Here is a 25,656-nt window from a genome sequence, read left to right as displayed (position 1 = left end):
TCTGGCACTCACACAGTGCTGTCCCTCTGGCACTCACACAGTGCTGTCCCTTTCAATCTCACACAGTGCTGTCCCTTTCAATCTCACACTGTGCCATCCCTCTTGCACTCACACAGTGCTGTCCCTCTTGCAGTCACACAGTGCTGTCCCTTTCAATCTCACACAGTGCTGTCACTCTCGCACTCACACAGTGCTTTGCCTTTCAATCTCACACAGTGCTGTCCCTTTCAATCTCACACAGTGCTGTCCCTTTCAATCTCACACAGTGCTGTCCCTTTCAATCTCACACAGTGCTGTCCCTGTCAATCTCACACAGTGCTGTCCCTCTTGCACTCACACAGTGCTATCCCTTTCAATCTCACACAGTGCTGTCACTCTCGCACTCAGACAGTGCTTTGCCTTTCAATCTCACACAGTGCTTTGCCTTTCAATCTCACACAGTGCTGTCCCTTTCAATCTCACACAGTGCTGTCCCTTTCAATCTCACACAGTGCTGTCCCTTTCAATCTCACACAGTGCTGTCCCTGTCAATCTCACACAGTGCTGTCCCTCTTGCACTCACACAGTGCTATCCCTTTCAATCTCACAGTGCTGTCCCTCTTGCACTCACACAGTGCTGTCCCTCTTGCACTCACACTGCTTACCCTTTCAGTCTCACACAGTGCTGTCCCTTTCAATCTCACTCAGTGCTGTCCCTCTCGCACTCACACAGTGCTGTCCCTCTCACACTCACACAGTGCTTTCCATTTCAGTCTCACACAGTGCTGTCCCTCTTGCACTCACACAGTGCTGTCCCTCTTGCACTCACACAGTGCTGTCCCTGTCAATCTCACACAGTGATGTCCCTTTCAATCTCACACAGTGCTGTCCCTCTTGCACTCACACAGTGCTGTCCCTCTTGCACTCACACAGTGCTGTCCCTTTCAATCTCACACAGTGCTGTCCCTCTTGCACTCACACAGTGCTGTCCCTTTCAATCTCACACAGTGCTGTCCCTCTCACACTCTCACAGTGCTGTCCCTCTCACACTCACACAGTGCTGTCCCTCTCGCACTCACACAGTGCTGTCCCTTTCAATCTCTCACAGTGCTGTCCCTCTCACACTCTCACAGTGCTGTCCCTTTCAATCTCTCACAGTGCTGTCCCTCTTGCACTCTCACAGTGCTGTCCCTCTTGCACTCACACAGTGCTGTCCCTCTCACACTCACACAGTGCTGTCCCTCTCACACTCACACAGTGCTGTCCCTCTCGCACTCACACAGTGCTGTCCCTCTCGCACTCACACAGTGCTGTCCCTCTCGCACTCACACAGTGCTGTCCCTCTCGCACTCACACAGTGCTGTCCCTCTCGCACTCACACAGTGCTGTCCCTTTCAATCTCTCACAGTGCTGTCCCTTTCAATCTCACACAGTGCTGTCCCTCTTGCACTCACACAGTGCTGGCCCTTTCAATCTCACACAGTGCTATCCCACTCGCACTCACACAGTGCTGTCCCTTTCAATCTCACACAGTACTGTCCCTCTTGCACTCACACAGTGCTGTCCCTCTTGCACTCACACAGTGCTGTCCCTCTTGCACTCACACAGTGCTGTCCCTCTCACACTCACACAGTGCTGTCCCTCTCGCACTCACACAGTGCTGTCCCTTTCAATCTCACACAGTGCTGTCCCTCTTGCACTCACACAGTGCTGTCCCTCTCGCACTCACACACTGCTGTCCCTTTCAATCTCACACAGTGCTGTCCCTCTTGCACTCACACAGTACTGTCCCTCTTGCACTCACACAGTGCTGTCCCTCTTGCACTCACACAGTGCTGTCCCTCTTGCACTCACACAGTGCTGTCCCTCTCGCACTCACACAGTGCTGTCCCTCTCACACTCACACAGTGCTGTCCCTCTTGCACTCACACAGTGCTGTCCCTGTTGCACTCACACAGTGCTGTACCTTTCAATCTCACACAGTGCCCTCCCTCTCGCACTCACACAGTGCTGTCCCTTTCAATCTCACACAGTGCCCTCCCTCTTGCACTCACACAGTGCTGTCCCTCTCGCACTCACACAGTGCTGTCCCTTTCAATCTCACACAGTGCCCTCCCTCTTGCACTCACACAGTGCTGTCCCTGTTGCACTCACACAGTGCTGTCCCTCTTGTGCTCACACAGTGCTGTCCCTTTCAATCTCACACACTGCTGTCCCTCTCGCACTCACACAGTGCTGTCCCTTTCAATCTCACTCAGTGCTGTCCCTCTTGTATTCACACAGTGCTGTCCCTTTCAATCTCACACAGTGCTGTCCCTCTCGCACTCACACAGTGCTGTCCCTCTCGCACTCACACAGTGCTGTCCCTCTCGCACTCACACAGTGCTTTCCCTTTCAATCTCACACAGTGCTGTCCCCCTCGCCCTCACACAGTGCTGTCCCTTTTAATCTCACACAGTGCTGTCCCTCTCGCACTCACACAGTGCTGTCCCTCTTGTATTCACACAGTGCCGTCCCTTTCAATCTCACACAGTGCTGTCCCTCTCGCACTCACACAGTGCTGTCCCTCTTGTATTCACACAGTGCTGTCCCTCTCGCACTCACACAGTGCTGTCCCTCTTGTATTCACACACTGCCGTCCCTTTCAATCTCACACAGTGCTGTCCCTCTCGCACTCACACAGTGCTGTCCCTTTCAATCTCACACAGTGCTGTCCCTCTCGCACTCACACAGTGCTGTCCCTCTCGCACTCACACAGTGCTGTCCCTCTCGCACTCACACAGTGCTGACACTTTCAATCTCACACAGTGCTGTCCCTCTTGCACTCACACAGTGCTGTCCCTCTTGCACTCACACATTGCTGTCCCTCTTGCACTCGCACCGTGCTGTCCCTTTCAATCTCACACAGTGCTGCCCCTCTCGCACTCACACAGTGCTGCCCCTCTCACACTCACACAGTGCTGCCCCACTCACACTCACACAGTGCTGCCCCACTCACACTCACACAGTGCTGTCCCTCTCACACTCACACAGTGCTGTCCCTTTCAATCTCACACAGTGCTGTCCCTTTCAATCTCTCACAGTGCTGTCCCTCTTGCACTCGCACAGTGCTGTCCCTTTCAATCTCACACAGTGCTGTCCCTTTCAATCTCACACAGTGCTGTCCCTCTTGCACTCACACAGTGCTGTCCCTTTTAATCTCTCACAGTGCTGTCCCTCTTGTATTCACACAGTGCTGTCCCTTTCAATCTCACACAGTGCTGTCCCTCTCGCACTCACACAGTGCTGTCCCTTTCAATCTCACACAGTGCTGTCCCTCTCGCACTCACACAGTGCTGTCCCTTTCAATCTCACACAGTGCTGTCCCTTTCAATCTCACACAGTGCTGTCCCTCTCGCACTCTCACAGTGCTGTCCCTCTCACACTCACACAGTGCTGTCCCTCTCGCACTCACACAGTGCTGTCCCTTTCAATCTCACACAGTGCTGTCCCTCTCGCACTCTCACAGTGCTGTCCCTCTCACACTCACACAGTGCTGTCCCTCTCACACTCACACAGTGCTGTCCCTCTCACACTCACACAGTGCTGTCCCTCTCGCACTCACACAGTGCTGTCCCTTTCAATCTCACACAGTGCTGTCCCTTTCAGTCTCACACAGTGCTGTCCCTTTCAATCTCACACAGTGCTGTCCCTCTCACACTGACACAGTGCTGTCCCTCTCGCCCTCACACAGTGCTGTCCCTTTTAATCTCACACAGTGCTGTCCCTCTCGCCCTCACACAGTGCTGTCCCTTTCAATCTCACTCAGTGCTGTCCCCCTTGCACTCACACAGTGCTGTCCCTGTCAATCTCACAGTGCTGTCCCTGTCAATCTCACAGTGCTGTCCCTCTTGCACTCACACAGTGCTGTCCCTCTTGCACTCACACAGTGCTGTCCCTCTTGCACTCACACAGTGCTGTCCCTCTTGCACTCACACAGTGCTGTCCCTCTTGCACTCACACAGTGCTGTCCCTCTTGCACTCACACAGTGCTGTTCCTCTTGCACTCACACAGTGCTGTCCCTTTCAATCTCACACAGTGCTGTCCCTCTCGCACTCACACAGTGCTGTCCCTCTTGCACTCACACGGTGCTTTCCCTTTCAGTCTCACACAGTGCTGTCCCTCTCACACTCACAGTGCTGTCCCTTTCAATCTCACACAGTGCTATCCCTCTCGCACTCACAAAGTGCTGTCCCTTTCAATCTCACACAGTGCTGTCCCTCTTGCACTCACACAGTGCTGTCCCTCTTGCACTCACACAGCGCTGTCCCTCTCACACTCACACAGTGCTGTCCCTCTCGCACTCACACAGTGCTGTCCCTTTCAATCTCACACAGTGCTGTCCCTTTCAATCTCACACAGTGCTGTCCCTTTCAATCTCACACAGTGCTGTCCCTTTCAATCTCACACAGTGCTGTCCCTTTCAATCTCACACAGTGCTGTCCCCTTCAATCTCACACAGTGCTGTCCCTCTCGCACTCACACAATGCCCTCCCTCTCGCACTCACACAGTGCCCTCCCTCTTGCACTCACACAGTGCCGTCCCTGTCGTACTCACACAGTGCTGTACTTTTCAATCTCATACAGTGCTGTCCCTCTTGCACTCACACAGTGCTGTCCCTTTCAATCTCACACAGTGCTGTCCCTCTTGAACTCACACAGTGCCCTCCCTCTTGCACTCACACAGTGCTGTCCCTGTTGCACTCACACAGTGCTGTACCTTTCAATCTCATACAGTGCTGTCCCTCTTGCACTCACACAGTGCTGTCCCTTTCAATCTCACACAGTGCTGTCCCTCTCACACTCACACAGTGCTGTCCCTCTCACACTCACACAGTGCTGTCCCTCTCACACTCACACAGTGCTGTCCCTCTTACACTCACACAGTGCTGTCCCTCTCACACTCACACAGTGCTGTCCCTCTCGCACTCACACAGTGCTGTCCCTTTCAATCTCACACAGTGCTGTCCCTTTCAGTCTCACACAGTGCTGTCCCTTTCAATCTCACACAGTGCTGTCCCTTTCAATCTCACACAGTGCTGTCCCTTTCAATCTCACACAGTGCTGTCCCTCTCACACTGACACAGTGCTGTCCCTCTCGCCCTCACACAGTGCTGTCCCTTTTAATCTCACACAGTGCTGTCCCTCTCGCCCTCACACAGTGCTGTCCCTTTCAATCTCACTCAGTGCTGTCCCCCTTGCACTCACACAGTGCTGTCCCTGTCAATCTCACACAGTGCTGTCCCTCTTGCACTCACACAGTGCTGTCCCTCTTGCACTCACACAGTGCTGTCCCTCTTGCACTCACACAGTGCTGTCCCTCTTGCACTCACACAGTGCTGTCCCTCTTGCACTCACACAGTGCTGTCCCTCTTGCACTCACACAGTGCTGTTCCTCTTGCACTCACACAGTGCTGTCCCTTTCAATCTCACACAGTGCTGTCCCTCTCGCACTCACACAGTGCTGTCCCTCTTACACTCACACAGTGCTGTCCCTCTCACACTCACACAGTGCTGTCCCTCTCGCACTCACACAGTGCTGTCCCTTTCAATCTCACACAGTGCTGTCCCTTTCAGTCTCACACAGTGCTGTCCCTTTCAATCTCACACAGTGCTGTCCCTTTCAATCTCACACAGTGCTGTCCCTCTCACACTGACACAGTGCTGTCCCTCTCGCCCTCACACAGTGCTGTCCCTTTTAATCTCACACAGTGCTGTCCCTCTCGCCCTCACACAGTGCTGTCCCTTTCAATCTCACTCAGTGCTGTCCCCCTTGCACTCACACAGTGCTCTCCCTGTCAATCTCACACAGTGCTGTCCCTCTTGCACTCACACAGTGCTGTCCCTCTTGCACTCACACAGTGCTGTCCCTCTTGCACTCACACAGTGCTGTCCCTCTTGCACTCACACAGTGCTGTCCCTCTTGCACTCACACAGTGCTGTTCCTCTTGCACTCACACAGTGCTGTCCCTTTCAATCTCACACAGTGCTGTCCCTCTCGCACTCACACAGTGCTGTCCCTCTTGCACTCACACGGTGCTTTCCCTTTCAGTCTCACACAGTGCTGTCCCTCTCACACTCACAGTGCTGTCCCTTTCAATCTCACACAGTGCTATCCCTTTCAATCTCACACAGTGCTGTCCCTCTTGCACTCACACAGTGCTGTCCCTCTCGCACTCACACAGTGCTGTCCCTTTCAATCTCACACAGTGCTGTCCCTTTCAATCTCACACAGTGCTGTCCCTTTCAATCTCACACAGTGCTGTCCCTTTCAATCTCACACAGTGCTGTCCCTTTCAATCTCACACAGTGCTGTCCCTTTCAATCTCACACAGTGCTGTCCCCTTCAATCTCACACAGTGCTGTCCCTCTCGCACTCACACAGTGCCCTCCCTCTCGCACTCACACAGTGCCCTCCCTCTTGCACTCACACAGTGCCATCCCTGTCCTACTCACACAGTGCTGTACTTTTCAATCTCATACAGTGCTGTCCCTCTTGCACTCACACAGTGCTGTCCCTTTCAATCTCACACAGTGCTGTCCCTCTTGAACTCACACAGTGCCCTCCCTCTTGCACTCACACAGTGCTGTCCCTGTTGCACTCACACAGTGCTGTACCTTTCAGTCTCATACAGTGCTGTCCCTCTCGCACTCACACAGTGCTGTCCCTTTCAATCTCACACAGTGCTGTCCCTCTCACACTCACACAGTGCTGTCCCTCTCACACTCACACAGTGCTGTCCCTCTCACACTCACACAGTGCTGTCCCTCTTACACTCACACAGTGCTGTCCCTCTTACACTCACACAGTGCTGTCCCTCTTGCACTCACACAGTGCTGTCCCTTTCAATCTCACACAGTGCTGTCCCTCTCGCACTCACACAGTGCTGTCCCTCTCGCACTCACACAGTGCTGTCCCTCTCGCACTCACACAGTGCTGTCCTTTTCGATCTCACACAGTGCTGTCCCTTTCAATCTCACACAGTGCTGTCCCTTTCAATCTCACACAGTGCTGTCCCTTTCAATCTCACACAGTGCTGTCCCTCTCACACTCACAGTGCTGTCCCTTTCAATCTCACACAGTGCTGTCCCTCTTGCACTCACACAGTGCTGTCCCTCTCGCACTCACACAGTGCTGTCCCTTTCAATCTCACACAGTGCTGTCCCTCTTGCACTCACACAGTGCTGTCCCTCTCGCACTCACACAGTGCTGTCCCTCTCACACTCACACAGTGCTGTCCCTCTCGCACTCACACAGTGCTGTCCCTTTCAATCTCACACAGTGCTGTCCCTTTCAATCTCACACAGTGCAGTCCCTCTCGCCCTGACACAGTGCTGTCCCTCTCGCCCTGACACAGTGCTGTCCCTTTTAATCTCACACAGTGCTGTCCCTCTTGTATTCACACAGTGCTGTCCCTTTCAATCTCACACAGTGCTGTCCCTCTTGCACTCACACAGTGCTGTCCATTTCAATCTCACTCAGTGCTGTCCCTCTCGCACTCACACAGTGCTGTCCCTTTCAATCTCACACAGTGCTGTCCCTCTTGCACTCACACAGTGCTATCCCTCTCGCACTCACACAGTGCTGTCCCTTTCAATCTCACACAGTGCTGTCCCTCTCGCACTCACACAGTGCTGTCCCTCTCGCACTCACACAGTGCTGTCCCTCTCGCACTCACACAGTGCTGTCCCTCTCGCACTCACACAGTGCTGTCCCTCTCGCACTCACACAGTGCTGTCCCTCTCGCACTCACACAGTGCTGTCCCTCTCGCACTCACACAGTGCTGTCCCTCTCGCACTCACACAATGCTGTCCCTCTCGCACTCACACAGTGCTGTCCCTCTCGCACTCACACAGTGCTGTCCCTGTTGCACTCACACAGTGCTGTCCCTGTTGCACTCACACAGTGCTGTCCCTGTTGCACTCACACAGTGCTGTCCCTGTTGCACTCACACAGTGCTGTCCCTGTTGCACTCACACAGTGCTGTCCCTGTTGCACTCACACAGTGCTGTCCCTGTTGCACTCACACAGTGCTGTCCCTGTTGCACTCACACAGTGCTGTCCCTGTTGCACTCACACAGTGCTGTCCCTTTCAATCTCACACAGTGCTGTCCCTTTCAATCTCACACAGTGCTGTCCCTTTCAATCTCACACAGTGCTGTCCCTTTCAATCTCACACAGTGCTGTCCCTTTCAATCTCACACAGTGCTGTCCCTTTCAATCTCACACAGTGCTGTCCCTTTCAATCTCACACAGTGCTGTCCCTTTCAATCTCACACAGTGCTGTCCCTTTCAATCTCACACAGTGCTGTCCCTTTCAATCTCACACAGTGCTGTCCCTTTCAATCTCACACAGTGCTGTCCCTCTGGCACTCACACAGTGCTGTCCCTCTGGCACTCACACAGTGCTGTCCCTCTGGCACTCACACAGTGCTGTCCCTCTGGCACTCACACAGTGCTGTCCCTCTGGCACTCACACAGTGCTGTCCCTCTGGCACTCACACAGTGCTGTCCCTTTCAATCTCACACTGTGCCATCCCTCTCGCCCTCACACAGTGCTGTCCCTCTTGCAGTCACACAGTGCTGTCCCTTTCAATCTCACACAGTGCTGTCACTCTCGCACTCACACAGTGCTTTGCCTTTCAATCTCACACAGTGCTGTCCCTTTCAATCTCACACAGTGCTGTCCCTTTCAATCTCACACAGTGCTGTCCCTTTCAATCTCACACAGTGCTGTCCCTGTCAATCTCACACAGTGCTGTCCCTCTTGCACTCACACAGTGCTATCCCTTTCAATCTCACACAGTGCTGTCACTCTCGCACTCACACAGTGCTTTGCCTTTCAATCTCACACAGTGCTTTGCCTTTCAATCTCACACAGTGCTGTCCCTTTCAATCTCACACAGTGCTGTCCCTTTCAATCTCACACAGTGCTGTCCCTTTCAATCTCACACAGTGCTGTCCCTTTCAATCTCACACAGTGCTGTCCCTTTCAATCTCACACAGTGCTGTCCCTTTCAATCTCACACAGTGCTGTCCCCTTCAATCTCACACAGTGCTGTCCCTCTCGCACTCACACAATGCCCTCCCTCTCGCACTCACACAGTGCCCTCCCTCTTGCACTCACACAGTGCCGTCCCTGTCGTACTCACACAGTGCTGTACTTTTCAATCTCATACAGTGCTGTCCCTCTTGCACTCACACAGTGCTGTCCCTTTCAATCTCACACAGTGCTGTCCCTCTTGAACTCACACAGTGCCCTCCCTCTTGCACTCACACAGTGCTGTCCCTGTTGCACTCACACAGTGCTGTACCTTTCAATCTCATACAGTGCTGTCCCTCTTGCACTCACACAGTGCTGTCCCTTTCAATCTCACACAGTGCTGTCCCTCTCACACTCACACAGTGCTGTCCCTCTCACACTCACACAGTGCTGTCCCTCTCACACTCACACAGTGCTGTCCCTCTTACACTCACACAGTGCTGTCCCTCTCACACTCACACAGTGCTGTCCCTCTCGCACTCACACAGTGCTGTCCCTTTCAATCTCACACAGTGCTGTCCCTTTCAGTCTCACACAGTGCTGTCCCTTTCAATCTCACACAGTGCTGTCCCTTTCAATCTCACACAGTGCTGTCCCTTTCAATCTCACACAGTGCTGTCCCTCTCACACTGACACAGTGCTGTCCCTCTCGCCCTCACACAGTGCTGTCCCTTTTAATCTCACACAGTGCTGTCCCTCTCGCCCTCACACAGTGCTGTCCCTTTCAATCTCACTCAGTGCTGTCCCCCTTGCACTCACACAGTGCTGTCCCTGTCAATCTCACACAGTGCTGTCCCTCTTGCACTCACACAGTGCTGTCCCTCTTGCACTCACACAGTGCTGTCCCTCTTGCACTCACACAGTGCTGTCCCTCTTGCACTCACACAGTGCTGTCCCTCTTGCACTCACACAGTGCTGTCCCTCTTGCACTCACACAGTGCTGTTCCTCTTGCACTCACACAGTGCTGTCCCTTTCAATCTCACACAGTGCTGTCCCTCTCGCACTCACACAGTGCTGTCCCTCTTACACTCACACAGTGCTGTCCCTCTCACACTCACACAGTGCTGTCCCTCTCGCACTCACACAGTGCTGTCCCTTTCAATCTCACACAGTGCTGTCCCTTTCAGTCTCACACAGTGCTGTCCCTTTCAATCTCACACAGTGCTGTCCCTTTCAATCTCACACAGTGCTGTCCCTCTCACACTGACACAGTGCTGTCCCTCTCGCCCTCACACAGTGCTGTCCCTTTTAATCTCACACAGTGCTGTCCCTCTCGCCCTCACACAGTGCTGTCCCTTTCAATCTCACTCAGTGCTGTCCCCCTTGCACTCACACAGTGCTCTCCCTGTCAATCTCACACAGTGCTGTCCCTCTTGCACTCACACAGTGCTGTCCCTCTTGCACTCACACAGTGCTGTCCCTCTTGCACTCACACAGTGCTGTCCCTCTTGCACTCACACAGTGCTGTCCCTCTTGCACTCACACAGTGCTGTTCCTCTTGCACTCACACAGTGCTGTCCCTTTCAATCTCACACAGTGCTGTCCCTCTCGCACTCACACAGTGCTGTCCCTCTTGCACTCACACGGTGCTTTCCCTTTCAGTCTCACACAGTGCTGTCCCTCTCACACTCACAGTGCTGTCCCTTTCAATCTCACACAGTGCTATCCCTTTCAATCTCACACAGTGCTGTCCCTCTTGCACTCACACAGTGCTGTCCCTCTCGCACTCACACAGTGCTGTCCCTTTCAATCTCACACAGTGCTGTCCCTTTCAATCTCACACAGTGCTGTCCCTTTCAATCTCACACAGTGCTGTCCCTTTCAATCTCACACAGTGCTGTCCCTTTCAATCTCACACAGTGCTGTCCCTTTCAATCTCACACAGTGCTGTCCCCTTCAATCTCACACAGTGCTGTCCCTCTCGCACTCACACAGTGCCCTCCCTCTCGCACTCACACAGTGCCCTCCCTCTTGCACTCACACAGTGCCATCCCTGTCCTACTCACACAGTGCTGTACTTTTCAATCTCATACAGTGCTGTCCCTCTTGCACTCACACAGTGCTGTCCCTTTCAATCTCACACAGTGCTGTCCCTCTTGAACTCACACAGTGCCCTCCCTCTTGCACTCACACAGTGCTGTCCCTGTTGCACTCACACAGTGCTGTACCTTTCAGTCTCACACAGTGCTGTCCCTCTCACACTCACACAGTGCTGTCCCTCTCACACTCACACAGTGCTGTCCCTCTCACACTCACACAGTGCTGTCCCTCTTACACTCACACAGTGCTGTCCCTCTTACACTCACACAGTGCTGTCCCTCTTGCACTCACACAGTGCTGTCCCTTTCAATCTCACACAGTGCTGTCCCTCTCGCACTCACACAGTGCTGTCCCTCTCGCACTCACACAGTGCTGTCCCTCTCGCACTCACACAGTGCTGTCCTTTTCGATCTCACACAGTGCTGTCCCTTTCAATCTCACACAGTGCTGTCCCTTTCAATCTCACACAGTGCTGTCCCTTTCAATCTCACACAGTGCTGTCCCTCTCACACTCACAGTGCTGTCCCTTTCAATCTCACACAGTGCTGTCCCTCTTGCACTCACACAGTGCTGTCCCTCTCGCACTCACACAGTGCTGTCCCTTTCAATCTCACACAGTGCTGTCCCTCTTGCACTCACACAGTGCTGTCCCTCTCGCACTCACACAGTGCTGTCCCTCTCACACTCACACAGTGCTGTCCCTCTCGCACTCACACAGTGCTGTCCCTTTCAATCTCACACAGTGCTGTCCCTTTCAATCTCACACAGTGCAGTCCCTCTCGCCCTGACACAGTGCTGTCCCTCTCGCCCTGACACAGTGCTGTCCCTTTTAATCTCACACAGTGCTGTCCCTCTTGTATTCACACAGTGCTGTCCCTTTCAATCTCACACAGTGCTGTCCCTCTTGCACTCACACAGTGCTGTCCATTTCAATCTCACTCAGTGCTGTCCCTCTCGCACTCACACAGTGCTGTCCCTTTCAATCTCACACAGTGCTGTCCCTCTTGCACTCACACAGTGCTATCCCTCTCGCACTCACACAGTGCTGTCCCTTTCAATCTCACACAGTGCTGTCCCTCTCGCACTCACACAGTGCTGTCCCTCTCGCACTCACACAGTGCTGTCCCTCTCGCACTCACACAGTGCTGTCCCTCTCGCACTCACACAGTGCTGTCCCTCTCGCACTCACACAGTGCTGTCCCTCTCGCACTCACACAGTGCTGTCCCTCTCGCACTCACACAGTGCTGTCCCTCTCGCACTCACACAATGCTGTCCCTCTCGCACTCACACAGTGCTGTCCCTCTCGCACTCACACAGTGCTGTCCCTGTTGCACTCACACAGTGCTGTCCCTGTTGCACTCACACAGTGCTGTCCCTGTTGCACTCACACAGTGCTGTCCCTGTTGCACTCACACAGTGCTGTCCCTGTTGCACTCACACAGTGCTGTCCCTGTTGCACTCACACAGTGCTGTCCCTGTTGCACTCACACAGTGCTGTCCCTGTTGCACTCACACAGTGCTGTCCCTGTTGCACTCACACAGTGCTGTCCCTTTCAATCTCACACAGTGCTGTCCCTTTCAATCTCACACAGTGCTGTCCCTTTCAATCTCACACAGTGCTGTCCCTTTCAATCTCACACAGTGCTGTCCCTTTCAATCTCACACAGTGCTGTCCCTTTCAATCTCACACAGTGCTGTCCCTTTCAATCTCACACAGTGCTGTCCCTTTCAATCTCACACAGTGCTGTCCCTTTCAATCTCACACAGTGCTGTCCCTTTCAATCTCACACAGTGCTGTCCCTTTCAATCTCACACAGTGCTGTCCCTCTGGCACTCACACAGTGCTGTCCCTCTGGCACTCACACAGTGCTGTCCCTCTGGCACTCACACAGTGCTGTCCCTCTGGCACTCACACAGTGCTGTCCCTCTGGCACTCACACAGTGCTGTCCCTTTCAATCTCACACTGTGCCATCCCTCTCGCCCTCACACAGTGCTGTCCCTCTTGCAGTCACACAGTGCTGTCCCTTTCAATCTCACACAGTGCTGTCACTCTCGCACTCACACAGTGCTTTGCCTTTCAATCTCACACAGTGCTGTCCCTTTCAATCTCACACAGTGCTGTCCCTTTCAATCTCACACAGTGCTGTCCCTTTCAATCTCACACAGTGCTGTCCCTGTCAATCTCACACAGTGCTGTCCCTCTTGCACTCACACAGTGCTATCCCTTTCAATCTCACACAGTGCTGTCACTCTCGCACTCACACAGTGCTTTGCCTTTCAATCTCACACAGTGCTTTGCCTTTCAATCTCACACAGTGCTGTCCCTTTCAATCTCACACAGTGCTGTCCCTTTCAATCTCACACAGTGCTGTCCCTTTCAATCTCACACAGTGCTGTCCCTGTCAATCTCACACAGTGCTGTCCCTCTTGCACTCACACAGTGCTATCCCTTTCAATCTCACAGTGCTGTCCCTCTTGCACTCACACAGTGCTGTCCCTCTTGCACTCACACTGCTTTCCCTTTCAGTCTCACACAGTGCTGTCCCTTTCAATCTCACTCAGTGCTGTCCCTCTCGCACTCACACAGTGCTGTCCCTCTCACACTCACACAGTGCTTTCCATTTCAGTCTCACACAGTGCTGTCCCTCTTGCACTCACACAGTGCTGTCCCTCTTGCACTCACACAGTGCTGTCCCTGTCAATCTCACACAGTGCTGTCCCTTTCAATCTCACACAGTGCTGTCCCTCTTGCACTCACACAGTGCTGTCCCTCTTGCACTCACACAGTGCTGTCCCTTTCAATCTCACACAGTGCTGTCCCTCTTGCACTCACACAGTGCTGTCCCTTTCAATCTCACACAGTGCTGTCCCTCTCACACTCTCACAGTGCTGTCCCTCTCACACTCACACAGTGCTGTCCCTCTCGCACTCACACAGTGCTGTCCCTTTCAATCTCTCACAGTGCTGTCCCTTTCAATCTCTCACAGTGCTGTCCCTTTCAATCTCTCACAGTGCTGTCCCTCTTGCACTCTCACAGTGCTGTCCCTCTTGCACTCACACAGTGCTGTCCCTCTCACACTCACACAGTGCTGTCCCTCTCACACTCACACAGTGCTGTCCTCTCACACTCACACAGTGCTGTCCCTCTCGCACTCACACAGTGCTGTCCCTCTCGCACTCACACAGTGCTGTCCCTCTCGCACTCACACAGTGCTGTCCCTCTCGCACTCACACAGTGCTGTCCCTCTCGCACTCACACAGTGCTGTCCCTCTCGCACTCACACAGTGCTGCCCCTCTCGCACTCACACAGTGCTGTCCCTCTCGCACTCACACAGTGCTGTCCCTTTCAATCTCTCACAGTGCTGTCCCTTTCAATCTCACACAGTGCTGTCCCTCTTGCACTCACACAGTGCTGGCCCTTTCAATCTCACACAGTGCTATCCCACTCGCACTCACACAGTGCTGTCCCTTTCAATCTCACACAGTACTGTCCCTCTTGCACTCACACAGTGCTGTCCCTCTTGCACTCACACAGTGCTGTCCCTCTTGCACTCACACAGTGCTGTCCCTCTCACACTCACACAGTGCTGTCCCTCTCGCACTCACACAGTGCTGTCCCTTTCAATCTCACACAGTGCTGTCCCTCTTGCACTCACACAGTGCTGTCCCTCTCGCACTCACACACTGCTGTCCCTTTCAATCTCACACAGTGCTGTCCCTCTTGCACTCACACAGTACTGTCCCTCTTGCACTCACACAGTGCTGTCCCTCTTGCACTCACACAGTGCTGTCCCTCTTGCACTCACACAGTGCTGTCCCTCTCGCACTCACACAGTGCTGTCCCTCTCACACTCACACAGTGCTGTCCCTCTTGCACTCACACAGTGCTGTCCCTGTTGCACTCACACAGTGCTGTACCTTTCAATCTCACACAGTGCCCTCCCTCTCGCACTCACACAGTGCTGTCCCTTTCAATCTCACACAGTGCCCTCCCTCTTGCACTCACACAGTGCTGTCCCTCTCGCACTCACACAGTGCTGTCCCTTTCAATCTCACACAGTGCCCTCCCTCTTGCACTCACACAGTGCTGTCCCTCTTGTACTCACACAGTGCTGTCCCTTTCAATCTCACACACTGCTGTCCCTCTCGCACTCACACAGTGCTGTCCCTTTCAATCTCACTCAGTGCTGTCCCTCTTGTATTCACACAGTGCTGTCCCTTTCAATCTCACACACTGCTGTCCCTCTCGCACTCACACAGTGCTGTCCCTCTCGCACTCACACAGTGCTGTCCCTCTCGCACTCACACAGTGCTGTCCCTCTCGCACTCACACAGTGCTTTCCCTTTCAATCTCACACAGTGCTGTCCCCCTCGCCCTCACACAGTGCTGTCCCTTTTAATCTCACACAGTGCTGTCCCTCTCGCACTCACACAGTGCTGTCCCTCTTGTATTCACACAGTGCCGTCCCTTTCAATCTCACACAGTGCTGTCCCTCTCGCACTCACACAGTGCTGTCCCTCTTGTATTCACACAGTGCTGTCCCTCTCGCACTCAGACAGTGCTGTCCCTCTTGTATTCACACACTGCCGTCCCTTTCAATCTCACACAGTGCTGTCCCTCTCGCACTCACACAGTGCTGTCCCTTTCAATCTCACACAGTGCTGTCCCTCTCGCACTCACACAGTGCTGTCCCTCTCGCACTCACACAGTGCTGTCCCTCTCGCACTCACACAGTGCTGACACTTTCAATCTCACACAGTGCTGTCCCTCTTGCACTCACACAGTGCTGTCCCTCTTGCACTCACACATTGCTGTCCCTCTTGCACTCGCACCGTGCTGTCCCTTTCAATCTCACACAGTGCTGCCCCTCTCGCACTCACACAGTGCTGCCCCTCTCACACTCACACAGTGCTGCCCCACTCACACTCACACAGTGCTGCCCCACTCACACTCACACAGTGCTGCCCCACTCACACTCACACAGTGCTGTCCCTCTCACACTCACACAGTGCTGTCCCTTTCAATCTCACACAGTGCTGTCCCTTTCAATCTCTCACAGTGCTGTCCCTCTTGCACTCGCACAGTGCTGTCCCTTTCAATCTCACACAGTGCTGTCCCTTTCAATCTCACACAGTGCTGTCCCTCTTGCACTCACACAGTGCTGTCCCTTTCAATCTCACACAGTGCTGTCCCTCTCACACTGACACAGTGCTGTCCCTCTCGCCCTCACACAGTGCTGTCCCTTTTAATCTCTCACAGTGCTGTCCCTCTTGTATTCACACAGTGCTGTCCCTTTCAATCTCACACAGTGCTGTCCCTCTCGCACTCACACAGTGCTGTCCCTTTCAATCTCACACAGTGCTGTCCCTCTCGCACTCACACAGTGCTGTCCCTTTCAATCTCACACAGTGCTGTCCCTCTCGCACTCTCACAGTGCTGTCCCTCTCACACTCACACAGTGCTGTCCCTCTCACACTCACACAGTGCTGTCCCTCTCGCACTCACACAGTGCTGCCCCTCTCACACTCACACAGTGCTGTCCCTCTCGCACTCACACAGTGCTGTCCCTTTCAATCTCACACAGTGCTGTCCCTTTCAGTCTCACACAGTGCTGTCCCTTTCAATCTCACACAGTGCTGTCCCTCTCACACTGACACAGTGCTGTCCCTCTCGCCCTCACACAGTGCTGTCCCTTTTAATCTCACACAGTGCTGTCCCTCTCGCCCTCACACAGTGCTGTCCCTTTCAATCTCACTCAGTGCTGTCCCCCTTGCACTCACACAGTGCTGTCCCTGTCAATCTCACAGTGCTGTCCCTCTTGCACTCACACAGTGCTGTCCCTCTTGCACTCACACAGTGCTGTCCCTCTTGCACTCACACAGTGCTGTCCCTCTTGCACTCACACAGTGCTGTCCCTCTTGCACTCACACAGTGCTGTCCCTCTTGCACTCACACAGTGCTGTTCCTCTTGCACTCACACAGTGCTGTCCCTTTCAATCTCACACAGTGCTGTCCCTCTCGCACTCACACAGTGCTGTCCCTCTTGCACTCACACGGTGCTTTCCCTTTCAGTCTCACACAGTGCTGTCCCTCTCACACTCACAGTGCTGTCCCTTTCAATCTCACACAGTGCTATCCCTCTCGCACTCACAAAGTGCTGTCCCTTTCAATCTCACACAGTGCTGTCCCTCTTGCACTCACACAGTGCTGTCCCTCTTGCACTCACACAGCGCTGTCCCTCTCACACTCACACAGTGCTGTCCCTCTCGCACTCACACAGTGCTGTCCCTTTCAATCTCACACAGTGCTGTCCCTTTCAATCTCACACAGTGCTGTCCCTTTCAATCTCACACAGTGCTGTCCCTTTCAATCTCACACAGTGCTGTCCCTTTCAATCTCACACAGTGCTGTCCCCTTCAATCTCACACAGTGCTGTCCCTCTCGCACTCACACAATGCCCTCCCTCTCGCACTCACACAGTGCCCTCCCTCTCGCACTCACACAGTGCCGTCCCTGTCGTACTCACACAGTGCTGTACTTTTCAATCTCATACAGTGCTGTCCCTCTTGCACTCACACAGTGCTGTCCCTTTCAATCTCACACAGTGCTGTCCCTCTTGAACTCACACAGTGCCCTCCCTCTTGCACTCACACAGTGCTGTCCCTGTTGCACTCACACAGTGCTGTACCTTTCAATCTCATACAGTGCTGTCCCTCTTGCACTCACACAGTGCTGTCCCTTTCAATCTCACACAGTGCTGTCCCTCTCACACTCACACAGTGCTGTCCCTCTCACACTCACACAGTGCTGTCCCTCTCACACTCACACAGTGCTGTCCCTCTCACACTCACACAGTGCTGTCCCTCTTACACTCACACAGTGCTGTCCCTCTTACACTCACACAGTGCTGTCCCTCTTGCACTCACACAGTGCTGTCCCTTTCAATCTCACACAGTGCTGTCCCTCTCGCACTCACACAGTGCTGTCCCTCTCGCACTCACACAGTGCTGTCCCTCTCGCACTCACACAGTGCTGTCCCTTTCAATCTCACACAGTGCTGTCCCTTTCAATCTCACACAGTGCTGTCCCTTTCAATCTCACACAGTGCTGTCCCTTTCAATCTCACACAGTGCTGTCCCTTTCAATCTCACACAGTGCTGTCCCTTTCAATCTCACACAGTGCTGTCCCTTTCAATCTCACACAGTGCTGTCCCTTTCAATCTCACACAGTGCTGTCCCTTTCAATCTCACACAGTGCTGTCCCTTTCAATCTCACACAGTGCTGTCCCTCTCACACTCACAGTGCTGTCCCTTTCAATCTCACACAGTGCTATCCCTCTCGCACTCACACAGTGCTGTCCCTTTCAATCTCACACAGTGCTGTCCCTCTTGCACTCACACAGTGCTGTCCCTCTCGCACTCACACAGTGCTGTCCCTCTCACACTCACACAGTGCTGTCCCTCTCGCCCTGACACAGTGCTGTCCCTTTTAATCTCACACAGTGCTGTCCCTCTTGTATTCACACAGTGCTGTCCCTTTCAATCTCACACAGTGCTGTCCCTCTTGCACTCACACAGTGCTGTCCATTTCAATCTCACTCAGTGCTGTCCCTCTCGCACTCACACAGTGCTGTCCCTTTCAATCTCACACAGTGCTGTCCCTCTTGCACTCACACAGTGCTATCCCTCTCGCACTCACACAGTGCTGTCCCTTTCAATCTCACACAGTGCTGTCCCTCTCGCACTCACACAGTGCTGTCCCTCTCGCACTCACACAGTGCTGTCCCTCTCGCACTCACACAGTGCTGTCCCTCTCGCACTCACACAGTGCTGTCCCTCTCGCACTCACACAGTGCTGTCCCTCTCGCACTCACACAGTGCTGTCCCTCTCGCACTCACACAGTGCTGTCCCTCTCGCACTCACACAGTGCTGTCCCTCTCGCACTCACACAGTGCTGTCCCTCTCGCACTCACACAGTGCTGTCCCTCTCGCACTCACACAGTGCTGTCCCTGTTGCACTCACACAGTGCTGTCCCTGTTGCACTCACACAGTGCTGTCCCTGTTGCACTCACACAGTGCTGTCCCTGTTGCACTCACACAGTGCTGTCCCTGTTGCACTCACACAGTGCTGTCCCTGTTGCACTCACACAGTGCTGTCCCTTTCAATCTCACACAGTGCTGTCCCTTTCAATCTCACACAGTGCTGTCCCTTTCAATCTCACACAGTGCTGTCCCTTTCAATCTCACACAGTGCTGTCCCTTTCAATCTCACACAGTGCTGTCCCTTTCAATCTCACACAGTGCTGTCCCTTTCAATCTCACACAGTGCTGTCCCTTTCAATCTCACACAGTGCTGTCCCTTTCAATCTCACACAGTGCTGTCCCTTTCAATCTCACACTGTGCCATCCCTCTTGCACTCACACAGTGCTGTCCCTCTGGCACTCACACAGTGCTGTCCCTCTGGCACTCACACAGTGCTGTCCCTCTGGCACTCACACAGTGCTGTCCCTTTCAATCTCACACAGTGCTGTCCCTTTCAATCTCACACAGTGCTGTCCCTTTCAATCTCACACTGTGCCATCCCTCTTGCACTCGCACAGTGCTGTCCCTCTTGCAGTCACACAGTGCTGTCCCTTTCAATCTCACACAGTGCTGTCACTCTCGCACTCACACAGTCCTTTGCCTTTCAATCTCACACAGTGCTGTCCCTTTCAATCTCACACAGTGCTGTCCCTTTCAATCTCACACAGTGCTGTCCCTGTCAATCTCACACAGTGCTGTCCCTCTTGCACTCACACAGTGCTATCCCTTTCAATCTCACAGTGCTGTCCCTCTTGCACTCACACAGTGCTGTCCCTCTTGCACTCACACTGCTTTCCCTTTCAGTCTCACACAGTGCTGTCCCTTTCAATCTCACTCAGTGCTGTCCCTCTCGCACTCACACAGTGCTGTCCCTCTCACACTCACACAGTGCTTTCCATTTCAGTCTCACACAGTGCTGTCCCTCTTGCACTCACACAGTGCTGTCCCTCTTGCACTCACACAGTGCTGTCCCTGTCAATCTCACACAGTGCTGTCCCTCTTGCACTCACACATGCTGTCACTCTCGCACTCACACAGTGCTGTCCCTTTCAATCTGACACAGTGCTGCCGGTCTTGCACTCACACAGTGCTGTCCCTTTCAATCTCACACAGTGCTGTCCCTCTTGCACTCACACAGTGCTGTCCCTCTTGCACTCACACAGTGCTGTCCCTCTTGCACTCACACAGTGCTGTCCTTCTTGCACTCACACAGTGCTGTCACTCTTGCACTCACACAGTGCTGTCCCTCTCACACTCACACAGTGCTGTCCCTTTCAATCTCACACAGTGCTGTCCCTTTCAATCTCACACAGTGCTGTCCCTCTCGCACTCACATAGTGCTGTCCCTCTCGCACTCACACAGTGCTGTCCCTTTCAATCTCACACAGTGCTGTCCCTCTTGCACTCACACAGTGCTGTCCCTCTCGCACTCACACAGTGCTGTCCCTTTCAATCTCTCACAGTGCTGTCCCTCTCGCACTCACACAGTGCTGTCCCTCTCACACTCACACAGTGCTGTCCCTCTCGCACTCACACAGTGCTCTCCCTTTCAATCTCACACAGTGCTGTCCCTCTCGCACTCACACAGTGCTGCCTCTTTCAATCTCACACAGTGCTGTCCCTTTCAATCTCACACAGTGCTGTCCCTCTTGCACTCACACAGTGCTGTCCCTCTTGCACTCACACAGTGCTGTCCCTCTCACACTCACACAGTGCTGTCCCTCTCACACTCACACATTGCTGCCCTTTCAATCTCACACAGTGCTGTCCCTCTCGCACTCACACAGTGCTGTCCCTTTCAATCTCACACAGTGCTGTCCCTTTCAATCTCACACAGTGCTGTCCCTCTCACACTCACACAGTGCTGTCCCTCTTGCACTCACACAGTGCTGTCCCTTTCAATCTCACACAGTGCTGTCCTTCTTGCGCTCACACAGTGCTGTCCCTCTCGCACTCACACAGTGCTGTCCCTTTCAATTTCACACAGAGCTGTCCCTGTCGTACTCACACAGTGCTGTCCCTCTCGCACTCACACACTGTTGTCCCTTTCGATCTCACACAGTGCTGTCCCTGTTGCACTCACACAGTGCTGTACCTTTCAATCTCATACAGTGCTGTCCCTCTCGCACTGACAGAGTGCTGTCCCTCTCGCACTGACAGAGTGCTGTCCCTCTCGCACTGACAGAGTGCTGTCCCTCTCGCACTGACAGAGTGCTGTCCCTCTCGCACTGACAGAGTGCTGTCCCTCTCGCACTGACAGAGTGCTGTCCCTCTCGCACTGACAGAGTGCTGTCCCTCTCGCACTGACAGAGTGCTGTCCCTCTCGCACTGACAGAGTGCTGTCCCTCTCGCACTGACAGAGTGCTGTCCCTCTCGCACTGACAGAGTGCTGTCCCTCTCGCACTGACAGAGTGCTGTCCCTCTCGCACTGACAGAGTGCTGTCCCTCTCGCACTGACAGAGTGCTGTCCCTCTCGCACTGACAGAGTGCTGTCCCTCTCGCACTGACAGAGTGCTGTCCCTCTCGCACTGACAGAGTGCTGTCCCTCTCGCACTGACAGAGTGCTGTCCCTCTCGCACTGACAGAGTGCTGTCCCTCTCGCACTGACAGAGTGCTGTCCCTCTCGCACTGACAGAGTGCTGTCCCTCTCGCACTGACAGAGTGCTGTCCCTCTCGCACTGACAGAGTGCTGTCCCTCTCGCACTGACAGAGTGCTGTCCCTCTCGCACTGACAGAGTGCTGTCCCTCTCGCACTGACAGAGTGCTGTCCCTCTCGCACTGACAGAGTGCTGTCCCTCTCGCACTGACAGAGTGCTGTCCCTCTCGCACTGACAGAGTGCTGTCCCTCTCGCCCTCACACAGTGCTGTCCCTCTCGCCCTCACACAGTGCTGTCCCTCTCGCCCTCACACAGTGCTGTCCCTCTCGCCCTCACACAGTGCTGTCCCTCTCGCCCTCACACAGTGCTGTCCCTCTCGCCCTCACACAGTGCTGTCCCTCTCGCCCTCACACAGTGCTGTCCCTCTCGCCCTCACACAGTGCTGTCCCTCTCGCCCTCACACAGTGCTGTCCCTCTCGCCCTCACACAGTGCTGTCCCTCTCGCCCTCACACAGTGCTGTCGCTCTCGCACTCACACAGTGCTGTCCCTCTCGCCCTCACACAGTGCTGTCCCTCTCGCCCTCACACAGTGCTGTCCCTCTCGCACTCACACAGTGCTGTCCCTCTCGCCCTCACACAGTGCTGTCCCTCTCGCCCTCACACAGTGCTGTCCCTCTCGCCCTCACACAGTGCTGTCCCTCTCGCCCTCACACAGTGCTGTCCCTCTCGCACTCACACAGTGCTGTCCCTCTCGCCCTCACACAGTGCTGTCCCTCTCGCCCTCACACAGTGCTGTCCCTCTCGCCCTCACACAGTGCTGTCCCTCTCGCACTCACACAGTGCTGTCCCTCTCGCCCTCACACAGTGCTGTCCCTCTCGCCCTCACACAGTGCTGTCCCTCTCGCCCTCACACAGTGCTGTCCCTCTCGCCCTCACACAGTGCTGTCCCTCTCGCCCTCACACAGTGCTCTCCCTCTCGCCCTCACACAGTGCTGTCCCTCTCGCACTGACAGAGTGCTGTCCCTCTCGCACTGACACAATGCTGTCCCTCTCGCACTCACTCAGTGATGTGCCTGTCAATCTCACACAGTGCTGTCCCTCTCGTACTCACACAGTGCTGTCCCTCTCGTACTCACACAGTGCTGTCCCTCTCGCACTGACACACTGCTGTCCCTCTCGCAGTCACTCAGTGATGTGCCTTTCTATCTCACACAGTGCTGTCCCTCTCGCCCTCACACAGTGCTGTCCCTTTTAATCTCACACTGTGCTGTCCCTCTCACACTCACACAGTGCTGTCACTTTTAATCTCACACAGTGCTGTCCCTCTTGTATTCACACAGTGCTGTCCCTTTCAATCTCACTCAGTGCTGTACCTCTCGCACTCACACAGTGCTGTCCCTTTCAATCTCACACAGTGCTGTCCCTTTCAATCTCACACTGTGCTGTCCCTCTCGCCCTCACACAGTGCTGTCCCTTTTAATCTCACACTGTGCTGTCCCTCTCACACTCACACAGTGCTGTCACTTTTAATCTCACACAGTGCTGTCCCTCTTGTATTCACACAGTGCTGTCCCTTTCAATCTCACTCAGTGCTGTACCTCTCGCACTCACACAGTGCTGTCCCTCTCGCACTCACACAGTGCTGTCCCTCTCGCACTCACACAGTGCTGTCCCTCTCGCACTCACACAGTGCTGTCCCTTTCAATCTCACACAGTGCTGTCCCTCTTGTATTCACACAGTGCTGTCCCTTTCAATCTCACACAGTGCTGTCCCTCTCGCCCTCACACAGTGCTGTCCCTTTCAATCTCACACAGTGCTGTCCCTCTTGAACTCACACAGTGCTCTCCCTCTTGCACTCACACAGTGCTGTCCCTCTCACACTGACAGAGTGCTGTCCCTCTCGCACTGACACAATGCTGTCCCTCTCGCACTCACTCAGTGATGTGCCTTTCAATCTCACACAGTGCTGTCCCTCTTGTACTCACACAGTGCTGTCCCTCTTGTACTCACACAGTGCTGTCCCTTTCAATCTCACACAGTGCTGTCCCTCTCGCACTGACACAATGCTGTCCCTCTCGCAGTCACTCAGTGATGTGCCTTTCAATCTCACACACTGCTGTCCCTCTTGTACTCACACAGTGCTGTCCCTTTCAATCTCACACAGTGCTGTCCCTCTCGCCCTCACACAGTGCTGTCCCTTTTAATCTCACACTGTGCTGTCCCTCTCACACTCACACAGTGCTGTCACTTTTAATCTCACACAGTGCTGTCCCTCTTGTATTCACACAGTGCTGTCCCTTTCAATCTCACTCAGTGCTGTACCTCTCGCACTCACACAGTGCTGTCCCTTTCAATCTCACACAGTGCTGTCCCTTTCAATCTCACACAGTGCTGTCCCTCTCGCACTCACACAGTGCTGTCCCTTTCAATCTCACACAGTGCTGTCCCTCTTGCACTCACACAGTGCTATGCCTCTCACACTCACACTGTGCTGTTCCTCTTGTATTCACACAGTGCTGTCCCTTTCAATCTCACACAGTGCTGTCCCTCTCGCAGTCACACAGTGCTGTCCCTTTCAATCTCACACAGTGCTGTCCCTCTTGCACTCACACAGTGCTGTCCCTCTTGCACTCACACAGTGCTGTTCCTCTTGCACTCACACAGTGCTGTCCCTTTCAATCTCACACAGTGCTGTCCCTCTTGCACTCACACAGTGCTGTCCCTTTCAATCTCACACAGTGCTGTCCCTCTCGCACTCACACAGTGCTGTCCCTTTCGATCTCACACAGTGCTGTCCCTCTCGCACTCACCACAGTGCTGTCCCTGTCAATCTCACACAGTGCTGTCCCTCTTGCACTCACACAGTGCTGTCCCTCTTGCACTCACACAGTGCTGTTCCTCTTGCACTCACACAGTGCTGTCCCTTTCAATCTCACACAGTGCTGTCCCTCTTGCACTCACACAGTGCTGTCCCTTTCAATCTCACACAGTGCTGTCCCTCTCGCACTCACACAGTGCTGTCCCTCTCACACTGACACAATGCTGTCCCTCTCGCACTCACTCAGTGATGTGCCTTTCAATCTCACACACTGCTGTCCCTCTGGTACTCACACAGTGCTGTCCCTTTCAATCTCACACAGTGCTGTCCCTTTCAATCTCACACAGTGCTGTCCCTCTCACACTCACACAGTGCTGTCCCTTTTAATCTCACACTGTGCTGTCCCTCTCACACTCACACAGTGCTGTCCCTTTTAATCTCACACAGTGCTGTCCCTCTTGTATTCACACAGTGCTGTCCCTTTTAATCTCACACAGTGCTGTCCCTCTTGTATTCACACAGTGCTGTCCCTTTCAATCTCACACAGTGCTGTCCCTTTCAATCTCACACAGTGCTGTCCCTCTTGCACTCACACAGTGCTGTCCCTCTCACACTCACAGTGCTGTCCCTTTCAATCTCACACAGTGCTGTCCCTCTTGCACTCACACAGTGCTGTCCCTTTCAATCTCACACAGTGCTGTCCCTCTTGCACTCACACAGTGCTGTCCCTCTCGCACTCACACAGTGCTGTCCCTTTCAATCTCACACAGTGCTGTCCCTGTCGTACTCACACAGTGCTGTCCCTCTCAATCTCAATCAGTGCTGTCCCTCTCGCACTCACACAGTGCTGTCCCTCTCGCACTCACACACTGCTGTCCCTTTCAATCTCACACAGTGCTGTCCCTCTCGCACTCACACAGTGCTGTCCCTTTCAATCTCACACAGTGCTGTCCCTTTCAATCTCACACAGTGCTGTCCCTCTTGCACTCACACAGTGCTGTCCCTCTTGCACTCACACAGTGCTGTCCCTTTCAATCTCACACAGT

The sequence above is a fragment of the Heterodontus francisci genome, chromosome 48 (assembly GCF_036365525.1).
Source record: "Heterodontus francisci isolate sHetFra1 chromosome 48, sHetFra1.hap1, whole genome shotgun sequence".
NCBI lineage: Eukaryota > Metazoa > Chordata > Chondrichthyes > Heterodontiformes > Heterodontidae > Heterodontus > Heterodontus francisci.
This window is presented reverse-complemented; position numbering follows the sequence as displayed.